The sequence below is a fragment of the Ctenopharyngodon idella genome, chromosome 11, assembly GCF_019924925.1.
Source record: "Ctenopharyngodon idella isolate HZGC_01 chromosome 11, HZGC01, whole genome shotgun sequence".
Taxonomy (NCBI): Eukaryota; Metazoa; Chordata; class Actinopteri; order Cypriniformes; family Xenocyprididae; genus Ctenopharyngodon; species Ctenopharyngodon idella.
The window spans coordinates 6,942,735-6,958,037 of record NC_067230.1 but is presented as its reverse complement, the minus strand read 5'-3'; the positions used below and the strand labels follow the sequence as shown (position 1 = coordinate 6,958,037).

Below are 15,303 nucleotides of genomic sequence, written 5' to 3'. Positions count from 1 at the left end.
TGTTCAGAAGCCATAGTTTTGTGTGACGAACTGAAGTGAGCTGAACAGGTTTAATCTGATTTGTGAACAAATAATTCAGACCAGTTTTCAAACCAGATCAAATGTTCCATTGATTCATTGAATGTGCCAAAATGATTCATTGAAAATCTTGTTCAGTCTGTCATATGACTTCAGAAGATTTGGAATCAAGGACACAATTCTAGACTAATTTTATAATACTTTTATGGTGCTTTTGCCTCAAAGCAAGCACATTCTTTAAAATTACATCTTATGTATTCCATGGAAGAACCAAAGTCATACGGATTTGGAACGACATGAGGGTGAGTAAATCGTGACAGAATTTTAATTTTGGTGGTGATTTAATCCTTTAAGTGAACATGTAGTTAAAGACAAGGACAGGTTCTGAGAGCTGTGAACGGAATTGAAATGAGTGCAGTTGATTTGGCAGCAAAAACAGAAGCTCATTCATTCTTAATGAAAGACTGGTCCCTATTTTAAGGCATTTCTCCTCAAGTGTCTCAAATGACAAAGTTTCAAGATTTCTATGCCCCCAAAAAGTGATATATATATATATATATATATATATATATATATATATATATATATATATATATATTTCATTCCACGGTGTGCTACATCGCTGTAAAAATATTACAATTCAGCTGTTTCCATGCCAGCTCTGTGCCTTATTTTCCACAAAATGGAGCCTGATCTCTCTACACATCTTTGCATATGACATAAATACATTCTGTGAGTAAAAAATAGCTGCATTGTGAAGTGCAAAGCCAGCAAGGAGCTTGAAAACACCAAAGGCAGACATATTTAACATCACACATTCTAAAATACATCTGAAAAACAGCAATGCCATGTGCACATCCAGCACACAAACAGGCTCTAAAAATAGCCGTGTCTGATAAATCAGTTTATTTTTGCGGCTGAGGTTGCAGGAGCACTGCAGCACCCAGCGATGTGTTCCTGAAGTTCAGGTTTCTGATATGACCTACATTCGAACTTCATTGCCTGGAGAGCAAGGAGTTCATACCGGTTTGGAACGACATGAGGATGAGTAAATGATGACAGAATTTTCATTTTTGGGTAACATAAAAACATAATACATTCTGGTTTTACAAAAACATTGGATGCCAAGACCATTTCATAAGCACAACCTTAGAATTGCTGTTTTAAAGTCAGTGAAGTAATCTGAATGGGATATGCACTGACCCTGGTCAGTACACTGTAATTAACAATGCTACAAGAAAAGAATCTGAAGAGTTCTGCTCAGAGAAGATTCAGCTTCCTTTGAACATCTCTTAAAGCTAGTCAACACCAAAGAACTAGTGGTGACGAAAGCCGACTGTGTTGTCACCTAATGTCAGCAGCGTCTTGGCCAAAAAGCTACGCTTAAATACACAGCAAAGACTACAGCTGACTGTCAACAAGCATGTGTGTTCTCTGTGTAAGGAAATAACTATCTATATCAGCAGCAGTGTTGAGGGTAATGCATTACAAGTAATGCTTACATAATCAGATTACTTTTTTCAAGTAACAAGTAAAGTAACGCATTACTTTTAAATTTACAACTAAATATCTGAGTTACTTTTTCGAATAAGTAACACAAGCTACTTTGTTTTCCCATTTTTTGGACTGCAGATGTGCAAATCGTAAACAAAGCAGCGCTTGCTTACCATTTAAAAATATCAATCAAGCTGATCACTTTCTTCATTCCAGGCGGCTCATGTTGTTATGAAAATATTTGCATATTTGAGTGCTCAGGTAAAACAACATAAAATTAGAACAGCCTTTCAGTCTGTGCCGTCTTGATTTCTTTGCTTGCTTTCATCACTTGTTTTTATTCTTGTACACTGACTAAACTCAACAGCCAATCAGAGCGATCTCTCTTGTGGCAGCCTCGATGCCAATTCAACATGCCGATGTGTGGCGCACACTGCATAAACTATTCCTACAGACGCTCACCTACAGCTCGACGTTGGCCGACAGCTGACCGTCGGCTTGGTGTGTCACAGCCCTTAAAGGCAGGGTAGGAGAACTGTCCCAGAAACATTTTTTGTTATACTGGTTGAAAGTATCTTCACATCCTGATAGCAATCACTATGTTAAGTGGTCTAAATGCATTTATATGTATATATGCATCGTCTGTGGAAGGCGTAGAACCATAAAATGTTCGTCCAATCATTAAATTTGGTCCGAATGCAATGATTCAATGTACTACCTGCCTGTCAACGTATATATGTCCATATCTCCGCACACCCTGTTCACGCAGACATCACACGTCATCAGCGCGTTTCATGCTATGCAGAGTTAGACAGACATCAGTCGCGAGAACCGAAACAACAGCCACCTTTTACAGTTCCTCCTGAACCAAAACAATAAGCTTATGCAGCGTTCATGCCATAACTACCATAATTTGGAAGAGATGGAAACCTGTGACGTTATACTCAGTGCGGTTCGTGACTCGAATTTATGCATTTCAATGGAACACTATCCACGCCAAAATGTATCTGCAGCAGTCAGGTGGTACAGGTCAGTGCTCTTTAAGTTGTTTACGTTCATTATTATTGTAATGTCATGTACTTTGAGACATGAGGTAGTTTAACGCCGTCTATCGTGACGCTTTTGTTTGCTCCCCGCTGTACGTGTTCATGTGTTTTGGAGGAGGCATGGCTTAGGAGACGCTCTAAACGGAGGGTGGGATCTTTTCAAAGCTAGCTCGCTATTGCTAGCCTCTCTCAAAATGACCTACCCTACATTTAAGCATTAAGCTTTACTCACATTACCCACATGCCTAGGAAAGATTCCTTCAGCTTCGTTGTCACAAAACAAATTGCTAAACATGTTGCCCTTTGAAAACAAGATTTTACATATTTCTGGAAAAAAAGACAATGCCCATGCAAGTCACTGCATCAATGCAGTGACAATGCAGTGACATCTGTCTCTTATTGGCCTCTTATTTGCTCTTCTGTGTTAGTTAGTCTGTTGAGTTTCTCAACCTTTTCGACTCAAAGGCCCCAATTGTCCAACACATTATTTGAAGGCCCCCCATATAGGCTTTACTTATAGTATTAACCACAATTCATTTTGCAGTTCCATAAGTTTCAAGAACTGTACGTTGGTCAATAAAAACAATACAATGTTCAATATAACAATAACAGTGTTCAACATAAACAAAAATAGCCTAACTATTGAGGGGGGACAAGAAATATATGATTTCAGTTACATCTTTTAACATTTTAATTTATATTTGAGTTAGATTATTTTAATATATTACTAACAATTTATTAATTTAAATGTATTAATTTAAGTCATCTTGTGCCACTGGTCTATGGAATTCATGCATGTTTTTGTCCACCAGGCAGAGATCCAATTGCTTAGAAATGTAAAAGCACAACAAGCTGCAAGATTTCATGGACAAACAGATCAAAATACTGACTTTTTTGAAAGTCTTGAATATCTTGCTCTCACAATCATAAAAAAAAAGGTCTCTCTGCTATGAGAATATCTCTCCCTATTTACCAACAACTTCTGATTAGAATTAACAATAAGCAAATCATGGTTACAAAACTTCAAAACACCCCGCCATTAAGAGTTTGTTCAAATCTCTAAGCCTAAGTATTAGTAAAACATTGGCAAATGGCATTGGCAGAGACACAATGGCACAATGCAATCTCAGAGATGATAAATGCTACGGAATAAACACATACACAAAAAAATAAAAAAAGCAGGCAGATTTGAATTATAAAGTTAGATGTCGGCTTTCGTTTCACCTATGTGTAACAAGGCTTTGACTTCAAAACGCTGGTCTCTGAGCCAACTTAATGCTCAGTATGTGTGTATGCGCATACTAATCCCTCGATGAGGAAAAATCACAGTTGCAAAGTGGACAAAAATAGTAAGCCTGTATGATTCAGCAGTGTCTGATGACTCTTATACATAATAAGTATTAAAATTAGCATGTATCCATATTCAAATCCTTAAAGGTCAAGCAAAGGTGTTCCACACATTGAAACTAGCACCACATCTTTGGTGCATTAAATACTTCTTCACTGTCTTGTACTTTTTTCGAATGGCCAACAATGACTAATCCCACACCAATAAAAAGAAACCTCAAAACATAACAATTCATATAATGTAAAGATTAAATGTTAATGCTATTTCAAGGTGACCTATTTGCCCACAAAAGTTAATTTCCATTCTCAATTTAGACACAAAGAAGTTTCGTGCTTCTTTGTTTTCTCTAATACTAGGTCAGCTTCACCTCTCACAGCCATAACAACACAAATGTTACCTGGCATTGTGAAATCGAACATAGCAACATACTGTCCAGTTATAAAGCGGATCGAGGTGTTTAAGGGGACGTATTGCATTCCTGGAGAGCAATACTGCAGTAACTGGAGAGGCAATCAATCAGACGCAACGCTTTAAGTGACTCTGAACCTCACCGCCGTGATTCAGTTAGCGATGTAGCGTAGGCTGTTGTTAAAGCATTTGGAAACGACTCATTATCATCATTCTAATAATAGTCGAGACTCTCACTATACCAGCATTCGGATGTTTGCGCATTTCCAAAGTTATTAAAGGGCCTGTGGTTTTTGGCTTGAAATAAGCATGATTACAATATTTCTACAACAAAAACTAGGTTCGTTTGAGATTCTAAATCTTCAGCACTATTCTCACAGAAGCAATTTCATGCGTTTTCTGATGCCCTCCCAGTTAAATACATAAAAACTAATTGAAAAATGCTCTTGTACACTGGGAAGTGTTTGTTCGGAGCTGAAGCTGTTATCTGCATGGCTTGATTAAATTTTTCATGAGCCTGACCCAGTGAGTAATACAGGCTGCTCTCTCTCTCTCTCTCGTTCTTCTCCTTCTTCCTTTTTTTTTGCACTCATGTCATCTCTCTTTTTTTCCTGCATGTGCTTCTCTCTATAATCTATAAATTAAAAAGGCAATGGCATGACTGGAAAGATGATTAAACAAATCAAATGAGTGGCAAAACATCAAACTTGAAAGTGTTGGCTCTCAAACACTGTATACATCATATACTACTGATAAAAGTTGGTCTTTTAGCAGACATGCGCATTTAAAAATTACTAAAAAAAAAAAATCTAAAACATTCTTTCTCCTATGGAAAAATGTAATATTTCTACTACTCTAACACTTGTATAAATCATTTCTGTCCATTTAAATGCTCTCTAAAATGAGAATGCCCTTCCCCATTTACCACAGAAACTGTCATTTACACCTGATAAAACATGTATCCTTGGTTTATATCCTGTGATTTCATCACAGTTTTCTAAAGCCTCTGGTTTTAGGACAACATAAATAACCACTGCACCACCGTACACTCACTGTACACACACACACACACACACACACACACACACACACACACACACACACACACACACACACACACACACACACACACACAAGAGCCATGGTCCTATCTTTCTAAACAAAGAGAGACTTTTATCCATTTTTTCAAAAGGAAACCAATCAATTCTGAGTAATAAAAAAGTATAAGTAAAATAAATTAGTGATTAATGTGTACTTAATGTGCAAATTATGTACAGCTGTTTGTAATCTAACATAACTTGTTGTTATTGCAGTTAACTATATTTACATGTGATATGTGTAACTTGGACACTGTAATATAAAGTGTAACCAATAAAAATAACATAAGAATAGCATTTAACACTGTAACCTAACTTTCAGTTCAAACTGAAACACTAGACCAGATTTTCCCCACACTGGAATGAAGTGTGGCCTTGGATTCACATTGCAGAAAGCATGTTTACATGATGCATTTTTGCAAGGCCACAGTTTCCACTAAGATTGAAACCGCGAGCAAGGCTCCAAATACCTTGTGGTATTTTCTCTGTAAAATAGTAAAACAAATACCTCTATGAATTAGACTAAACAAGCAAAAAATAAAAATAAAAAAATAAAATTAAATAAATAAAACCCTTTTTAACCTTTGACAAGTCACTGAAGTTCTTTCAACATCTGTTGCCTATCCTGACTGACATGGGCAAGAAGAAAGAATTTTTGAAATACAAAAAAGAAAAAAAAACACAGAAAGCACCTTTACTTTGTCAGAAGCATTAATCAAAAGGCAAAGCACCAATAAATGGCATGTACAGGCTGGAGGCGACGTCAGTAGAGTTCAAAGGGATATAAGATATTGACAGTCCTGTCACAGCAGAGGCGTTTGAGAGCCTCTACCTTCTCTTCTGTGTGACTGATGCCCGCAAAGTGTTGACAGATCACTACAGATTTATCAAAACACACTGAATGACACAACAGTTTACACTGGTAATGTTAATAAGGGCTCATATTACATTCATACACAAACCGATCACTGGTTAAGCAGCATATCTGCACAACCAAGGCATAATTAAAGCTATCAATGCAATCAAGAATATCACAACAATAAGAGGCAATGCATTGCAGTGATTTTTCCATGGTAAAGGGTTGTTCTTAGGCATAACATGAATCAGAGTGAAATCTTTTACTTCAAGCAAAATCGAACTGGTGTGATGTCATTTCGAACAATACCAGGCCAAAACTTATACCATTTCAGGAGTCTGAAATAGCTTGCCAAGGCAAACGATCCAGGAAAGGAGCATGGCAAATGTTAATAAACTATATTAATGAACTATCTTCTAATTAAATAATTTGAAAATAGAAAACCAGAAGGTTTAAAAGAGAGAGAAAGAGCGCAAGAGAAGGAGAAACTTGGCATCTCACGTTCCCTGTTTTTGGGAGATCTGGAACCGGGAGAAACTGGGAAAGGGAAGACACATGATTGGGAAAGGCTTGGGGATGTGCGCCCATGTTGATGTTGACAGCCAGCCCTTCCGGCTCAGTGGGAGAGAGAACCATCTGTCCCACCAAAGGGTTAATCCACAACACAGATCCCCGATTCTAGCATTTTCCACCCCGCATATTCCCATTAGCAAAATGGAGTTGCTTTCTGTAAGCATATCCCCCCAGAAGACCCTCCAGTTGGAGATCCACTTCAAAACAAAGCTCGGTTTTAGCATTCATAGACTCCATCAAATCAAATCTACTCAATTCAATGATGTCTGTGCTGAAATGACTGATCAATGCATCAAGACATGCCAAATAATGCATTGCTGAAAATATCGATTAATGATGAGCTGAGTAGATTTGATTTTATGGAGTCTAAACACACCAAAACCAAGCTTACAGAGGAAATGCCATGCAATACAAACACCAGGCCTTTTCCCGGCTTCAGTTTTACTCGGCTCAAATCTTCATCTTCAAATCATCATAAGACCCATAAAACACCAGCCTGTTATTATTAGGCCAGAGTATGAAGCTATTTAACCTATAAATGCCACTAAGATACAGAGAACCTTTCAAAATGGGCATCTTTTCTGAGCTTACATGAAAAGGCAAGAGAAAAAGAGCACGAGAAAGCCTTTCAGACACAGATACGGCTGAAGACAGCGGCTGCAGCGGAGAGACAGACATGGGGCTGGTGTGGATGGGAGGGGGGGCTGGGAGAGAGACGCCTGCCACACTGCTCAACTCCAAACATAATGGCCTCCAACACGTCAAGTGACCACAGCTTAATTCAACCTCCACTCGCTCAAGCAGACAGGCACGTACACGCGCGCTCCAGCAGCTAACACGGACCGCGGCATCTCTGGTGCACCATTTTGCCATCCTCAACAAATCACATCCTATCACATCCCTCAAGACAGTCATATATTCAGCTGCGTTCGCTGCGTTGCTGCTCCCAGCTTTCTGTCACTCTTTCTCCATCTCTCATTCACCACCCCCCATTGTCAAATCCCGGAAGCCAAAGAGTCCAGGTGATATTTGGGAGGGGGGGGGAAATGCTAAATTACCTTAGCAGAGAACCTCGCAGCTGCTACTTCCAATGGATGCAATCCACTCAAGATCTTGCACAACCAGACGAAATCCAATAGAAAAGAGCAGAAAAATCCCAGAATCCTGTTCCGGTGAGCATCAGATGCTTGTATCTCAGCTAGCACTGCCCAGTCTGTCGTCCCTCCTCCTCCTCTTCCTCGCGATCTCTTTCTCTGTAAAGCAGTCGTCCAGCCCAGCGTTGAAGCTCAGCCAATGTGAGGGGCTCGCACAGAAAACACCATCTGAGCTAAACGTCTTCAGGCTCACACTCATCCACCTCCGCCCGCCCACCTCTCTCTCTCTCTCTCTCTCTCTCTCTCTCTCTCTCTCTCTCTCTCTCTTCACATCCTCCCTCCTCCTCCTCCAACACACACTTGCAGACAGATACACACATGGTTCCCGCTGCAAACAAGACGTTTGCACACTCTCTCTAGCTCACACAAGTACATACACAAATACAACGTGACTAAGGCAATCAAATGGTGGGCTAGGATGGGGATTAGAGGATGAATGAGATTTAGCAGATAAAAATCGGGCTGGTCAGGCCAGCCATGTGAATGCGTACAATACTATTGTTTAACTCCAGCAGGCCACTGGGGCATACAACAGGGGTGGGGGGGTTCTTCTGTGTGTGACCACATTTTGGCCAAAGTCCTTTCCCTCCCTTTATTAAGCCTCCACATAAAACAAAACAAAACCAATGACAGGAGGACTTTTTTAGTCTTAAAGCACTTATAGAAATGATAGATTTGAAATCTACTGTATGACATTATTTTTATTGGTGCTACTGGTATTAATGTGAACAATTTACCAGTTCAATGTATTTAAAAAAAAAAAACATGTTTTCATAGGCCTTTCAAAATGTAAAATGTTTTGCCTCCAAAACTTTCTGATGATGTAACCATGGCCATGTGGGCGGGGAAACATAATATAAACCAGTAATATCACAGCAAACAATCCATGATTCTATGAAAACCTAAGTCCTGCCCAACATTATTTCCCACCAAATATTTGGTTTTGCTCAGAAATAAGTTAAAACTAACTAAAACTAAACTGGACCTTACTGACTTTTATTGTATGCACAAAAACACTGAGACATTTATAATATATCTTTATGTTCCACATAAGAAAAAAAAAGGTTTGCAACAACACGAGGCTGATTAAATGATGACAGAATTTCATTTTTGGGTGAACTGTCCCTTTAAAGGGGCAGTATGTAAGAATTCTGTCTGCTAGAAGACGCTAGAGGGCTATTCAAAACAAAGGCATAGCTTGATGACGCCAAGTTTGAGTGCGGAATCTTCGGACATGTGGTCTTCATCTCAACGGACGGTGCAAAAGAATAGGAATAGGACTCGGGAAGAAATAATGTTCATGGATGTGATTAATAACATTATTATAGCATGAAGCAGAGCAGGACCGAGTGTTGTGGGAGCTGAACGAGGCCGCTGGAGCGATTGCGCAACACACGCCTCACGAGCAGTGGAACTTTTATTATGTCACAGTCGCCGGCGCCGCTTCCGCTTTTCCGGTCATGACTATGAGGTAACACAGCTCTGTTTATCATATTGGATACAATTGAGTGTGTTGAAAATGTTATAACGTTACTCTGAGCGTTCTCTCGGTGGCTGCGCTGAGACACTTGTTGCACACTTCAGATCGATTTTAGAATAACATATTAAATGTGTTGATAAATGGCATGCAATTAATTTTAAAACGTATTGTATGATGGAGAAAATTCTGTATTACTTTTACTAGAAATAAAGCTGCATCTGATTATGCTATGTTAGCTACTTGACAAAATAGTGTTTTTCTTTGAGGCATGGTAAAGCATCGTACTCGCAAAAAAAAAAAATCAAGAAAATTAGATTTAAACAATAAGACTAAACGTGTTGAGCTATATAACAACAATAAATTTTCTGTCTATAAATATATCAAAACAGTTGTTCCCTTGTCTATTAAAACATGTAATATATTTAAGCGTCTTCGGTGTTTCCATGGTTTCTACAAAATAAAACCGGAAACCGAGGCAGACCGAGGGTTAACGTGGGTATGACGCAACTGACAGGCGACTCCTCACACGTCCCGGAGCCTTGGTTAAAATTGCAATTTTCTCACGAATTACAAATAGTTGAAAACATTTGGGATATTGTAAGTACTCAAGTGAACAAAACATATAACACTGGCCTAGTGGTTTTTGGATATTTTACTGCAAAATTCTTACATATTGCACCTTTAAATGTTATATTGGTCTTATCACCTTGGACTAAAATACACATATTGTCCTCCATCTTTCATTTGTGCTTAAAATGTGTATGTGAACTTGAACTGTTATGTTCCACAAAATAAATAAAGTCATACGGGTGTGAAACAAGATGAGGGTGAGTAAATGACAAAATTGTCATTTTGGGGTGAACTGTCCCTTTAAATGTTTTGTTGTCTTTTATAGGCATGTGGCATCTCATTAGCTTGGACTAAAATCCACATATTGTTCCCCATTTTTCAAATGAGCTTTAAATGTATGTGTGAACTTGAAAATAAATTAAATCAAAAGAATCTGGTTTTGAATGGCCTTTTGACCACGAATAGCCACTCAACGAAATTACTTCCCTCATCCATCAAACAAGTCCCATACATCACAAGCAAGTATCTCAAACTCCCTCTCTTGTTTTCTTAACCCTCAAGTTGAATGATTACAATGGCAAAATGACAAGCACGCATCTACAAATGAAACCCTGAGGAAATAGGCCAGAGGTAATGACAGAAACAGTGTGTCCTGTAGCCTGTGTATGAGCTTCTATTTCTGGGTGGAGCTCAGCGTGAATCATCTTCTCAGCCCCGTGGAGCTGTGATTCGGATTTAAAGCTCACCTTTTACATAATATGAAACTTTCAACTGCTGAAGAACAGCGGAAATGCTTTGTTGTGTCAAAAATTGGAGGTAAATGCCTTAGTGTGCATCTAGACTTCCATCTTTAGAGCTTTTCCATATTGGCTACATGATTAAAGGGATAGTTTACCTAAAAATGAATGTTCTGTCATCATTTACTCACCCTCATGTCATTCAAAACCTTCTTCTGTGGAACATAGAAGATATTATAAAATATCTCTTATTCAGAGTTGTTCTGGACCTCACTGACTTTCATTGTATGGACAGTAACATTATTCAAAATATCTTCTTTTGTGTTCCACCGGGTTTGTAATGAGGGTGAGTAAATGATGACAGAACATTCATTTTTAAGTGAACTATCCCTTTAATTTATAAATGAATAGTCAGTTTATAAAGGAAAGTATTTGTAGATGCTAGTCCATGTGGACGAGGGACAACTGAGCACTAGGTTGAAGATACTTTAGTATTCTTGGAGTAATTCCAACCTTTGATTCTGAAGGACGTCTAAAAGAAAACTAGGCAACTTGCTGCAGATCCCCAGTCCTGGTCTTTCTTGTTCAGAAGCAGCACATGAATGGAGTGGTATCTGAAGAGGCATTCTTCTCCTTTTGTGCCTCAAACCTCTTTTTAAATCCGCCCATCCAAAGTAGTGCCCCCTGGACATGCCTGATGCTGGTCTCTAGTTTGTCCACTCTCACGGTGATCAACAGTTTCTGAGGGCTCTTTAGACTTGCAAATGAATTCACAAAATGCTTTCGAATTCAGAATGTCAAGTGCTGTGAGCAAATGGGCATTTCAGGCCAAGAACAGCCAAATCGCAAGACTCGTCTACGCTCAACAAGGTGTTAGCCAAAGAAAACGTGGAAAGGGATTTGGATTCTGAACATGCCCAGATTTCGTCGAATTTCTCAGTATGCCGCCCACATATGCTTGCTCAGTGATATCAAGCTTGAGCTGACATATCAAAATGGAGCCTGGAAACTCAAGACGAACCCAAACAGAGAGGACCAGACCTCTAAATAGCCCATTTTAGATGGCAGGGAAAAAAAATGCATTTTGTATTAAACTTAGCGACATTACGCAAAAATCATTCCATCCAGACACAGACTGTCAATGCTAAAACTCATTCGAATTTCGGTCCTCCCTACTGAGAGCCCTCGGCTCCCTGCAGGTATTATCTCTCTTCTGTCTGCTAATCGTAGCTGACTTGCGACCGGGGCGCTCTTCAGATCTACCCTGTCTCCAAGCCTGTGGTTGAAGCGCTTTGCTTGTCTCCAGACAGAGTAGTACACATGCTAAATGCTAATTAGCTAGCTCCCACAGACATCAGTTGCTGTGAATGCTATGTTAACACAATTAGCTAAAACGAATGATGCAAATTTCGAGCTGTGTTTGTTTTCTTGCATATTAGGCTGAAAAACATCAGATTTTTATTGAAATAATGAAACCTACAAGTCACAGAATGAATGAATACATTCTCTTAGATGCAGAGATCTACCTAGCAACAATGTTTGTGATGCCTAACATAAGAAGACAGCATATGACTGGGCAGTAACCTGTCTGAGGCAGCATATGAGGGATCCACAGCACACTCTGTGGTGCGAAGGGCAGTGACAAATTGAATTTCTCTGCGCCGCTTCGACGCTGGGCGCTTTTGTTCAGGTGGTGAGTTGATCATTGCTCATTACATCAAGGGTGATGGCCCTTCAGTGCACCGTACTCCCTCTGCCACATCATCATTCCATCACACACACACACATATATACATGTGTACACACGCGTACACACGCTCACCAAGGAAAAATGAGCTCCATGCCCCAAAGGGACTCCAGACAATGGCTTGAAAATAAATCATATTGATGAGAAAGTTCCTCAGCTATGAGCCATCTGTCCCTGTGAACGAGATGTGACTGAAGGGTTCGATCTTACGCTCTTTTTTTCGTATTCTTTCCCCTGACTCAACCCCACTACAACCCCCGACCCCACCCCCACAACAACCCCACCCCCAATCCAACCCTTTAGCCTATATATGAAGCATCCACTGCACACACTAAGCCCCATACATCACCCACAAACCCTCTAATCCGTTTCCCGCATCTCAGAAGATAGAGCGAAACGCGACCGAAAGCATGCAGAAAAATAAGACGGACTTGCCTCGCCACAGTGCAGCCTCCAGACGGTAATCCTTTCTTTCTTTCTGGCGAGAAAACGCAGCAGCAACCTGTCCTCAGCTGCAATCCTGCTGTCTGCTACCGAGCAGAAAAACAAATGGAGGGATGGAGGGAGTGAGAGAGCCAAAGAGGGGGTGTGGAGGGGGGGTGTGGGGATGCAGGAGAGAGGAGGGGAGCGAGAGAGGGCAAGCAGGGGCTGGCTAACCACAGGGAGGCTTAAATAGACTGATAGATGAAGACGCGAACAGAGGGACTGAGAAGGAAATGTGAAAACACTAAGGGAGGGAGCGCTGTTCCAGCGGCATCTGTTATGTTGACGGTGTCGGTCATGTGAAAAGCTGGAGCGCGAAATGAGGAAAAGACAAAGGGCACAGCTTTTTGTTCCTTACTATTACATCACAGGACAACAATCAGAGAAATTAAATGTAAGCACGGCCACAAAAATACTTAATATGCACCTGTTTCTAGCTGCTAGAGTTGAGGTTTGGAAGAAATATGAGAGAAATAGAAGGGGAAAAACAGCAATTTCTTCAGACAAAAACACTCTGAGATACAGAAGCAGAATGAATGTGCACTGGACATCTGGATTTATAGCCCACATCAGGACATTTTACAATAGTAGCAGTTCATTTTGCTTCCATCTGTCTCAACGAAATGCATATTTGTCTGCTTTTTCATAATATATATTATATATATATAAATATATATATATATATATATATATATATTCCCAAAAATATTTTCATTAATTAATTATAAATACAATTTACAAAAAGCAAGAGATTTATAATTAAACTAGCACAGCTATGTTTCCTGGGAAAAAAATATTTGACCCCAGAATGTCACGACTGACCAAGAGAGCTTCCAGAGAGCTGTAAAAAAAAAAATAATAAAAAAATTCAGTGTTACTGATCCAGTAACACCACTTTGACTCAGTTCACAGTAACACTGGCAAACTTTGTGAGACAATAGACCTTGGTCAGAGTAGACGCACATAATGACAGCTGAATCTGCCTCTGTATCTTTAAATGTATTAGTGACATGCAGTCCTATCTCAGGGTCACTTGCCTTCATTGTCACTCTTCTCCAGCCGGCCATTTCACCCCCAACACCCCAAACATACACAACACACACACACACACACACATCATTATACACACACTCCCTGCCACTGGCCACCTGGTGAGGCAACTAGCTGCTCGGGCCATCAGTGCACAAAAGAGACAGCTGCACCCCTCCACATTCCTCATGTATAAGCACCAACTGACCCTCACACACACACACACACACACACACACACACCCTCACATTCACAAGCTCTGATCAATCTTGACTCATCGCTGTCATGTTCACCAGAACCACGTCATGTAAAATTACCAGGTAATTGACAGCAAGATACCAACTGCTTCATTAAACCTGATACTAAAACATACATCCTTTCATCCCGATGGAACAAACCGCTAATAAACATGCAAGAATGTGAGCTAGAATGTACATTTGGCAAGGAGAGTAAAACAGTGGTTTTTATTATTATAAATTTGAACCATGGCTTTTTTTAAAATGGAATTCGTAGAGTCGTGTGTGACATGTTCATCTTTTCAGTCTTTTTAGACTATACGATATTCATCTTAATATATACTTCCATTCAAAAGTTTGGGGTCTGTCAGTTTTTTTTTTTTTTTTTTAATGAATTTTATTCATATAGGATGCATTAAATTGACCAAAAGTGACAGTAAAGACAGTAAAGAAAAGATAAATGCTTAAATAAATGCTTACAGACTCCAAAATTTTCAACAGTTGGTGTACTTGGGAGGCAAAATTTGTGGTAATATCATACAGTATACAACAGGCAGATTATGATCAGTTTTCCCATTGAAGTGGTTGATATGACGGTAAGCAGATCCACACACATGCACATTTTGTATATCAAACATGATCTAGATTAGGTATAGTGACCTAATATCATATCCAGGAACTCCTATCGTCTTATTTAGTTTACTCCTATCGTCTTATTTAAGTTACAACAGATACTGATCCCAGATCAGCATGAGTTCATGTTATATGAAGAGTCCCAAATGCTGAACTGCTTTAGAAGTTTATTTTGGAGCATCTGGACACATCCCCCCCACTCAGAGGTGGCCGTTCCAGTTTCACATACTGTAGATGGCCTTTTTCACACATCTCATCTGTCCTCAATGTCCACAATCTACGTAAGTTCTAAACAAATCTGTTTCTAAACCAATCCCAAACTCAACCCTCACCCCGTCTCCCATTGTTCGACCAAACCAATTCTGTTTGGTGCAACTAGTGGCAGAAATGTCAC

The 15,303-nt window shown here is 39.6% G+C and overlaps 1 protein-coding gene across 11 annotated transcripts in view; it reads right to left on the bottom strand.

Moving 5' to 3' along the window:
• magi1b (membrane associated guanylate kinase, WW and PDZ domain containing 1b) overlaps positions 1-15,303 on the bottom strand; it is a 149,777-nt gene that overhangs the window by 69,331 nt on the left and 65,143 nt on the right. The window contains exon 1 of one of the 11 annotated variants that reach the window (XM_051912013.1): positions 12,964-13,031. The exons of 9 other annotated variants lie outside the window; for them this stretch is intronic. The gene's annotated coding sequence lies outside the window, so the exon portion shown is untranslated. Of the gene's footprint in view, positions 1-7,898; positions 8,124-12,963; positions 13,032-15,303 lie in introns of those variants that run through there. One more of the 11 variants, XM_051912011.1, reaches the window with a different exon arrangement.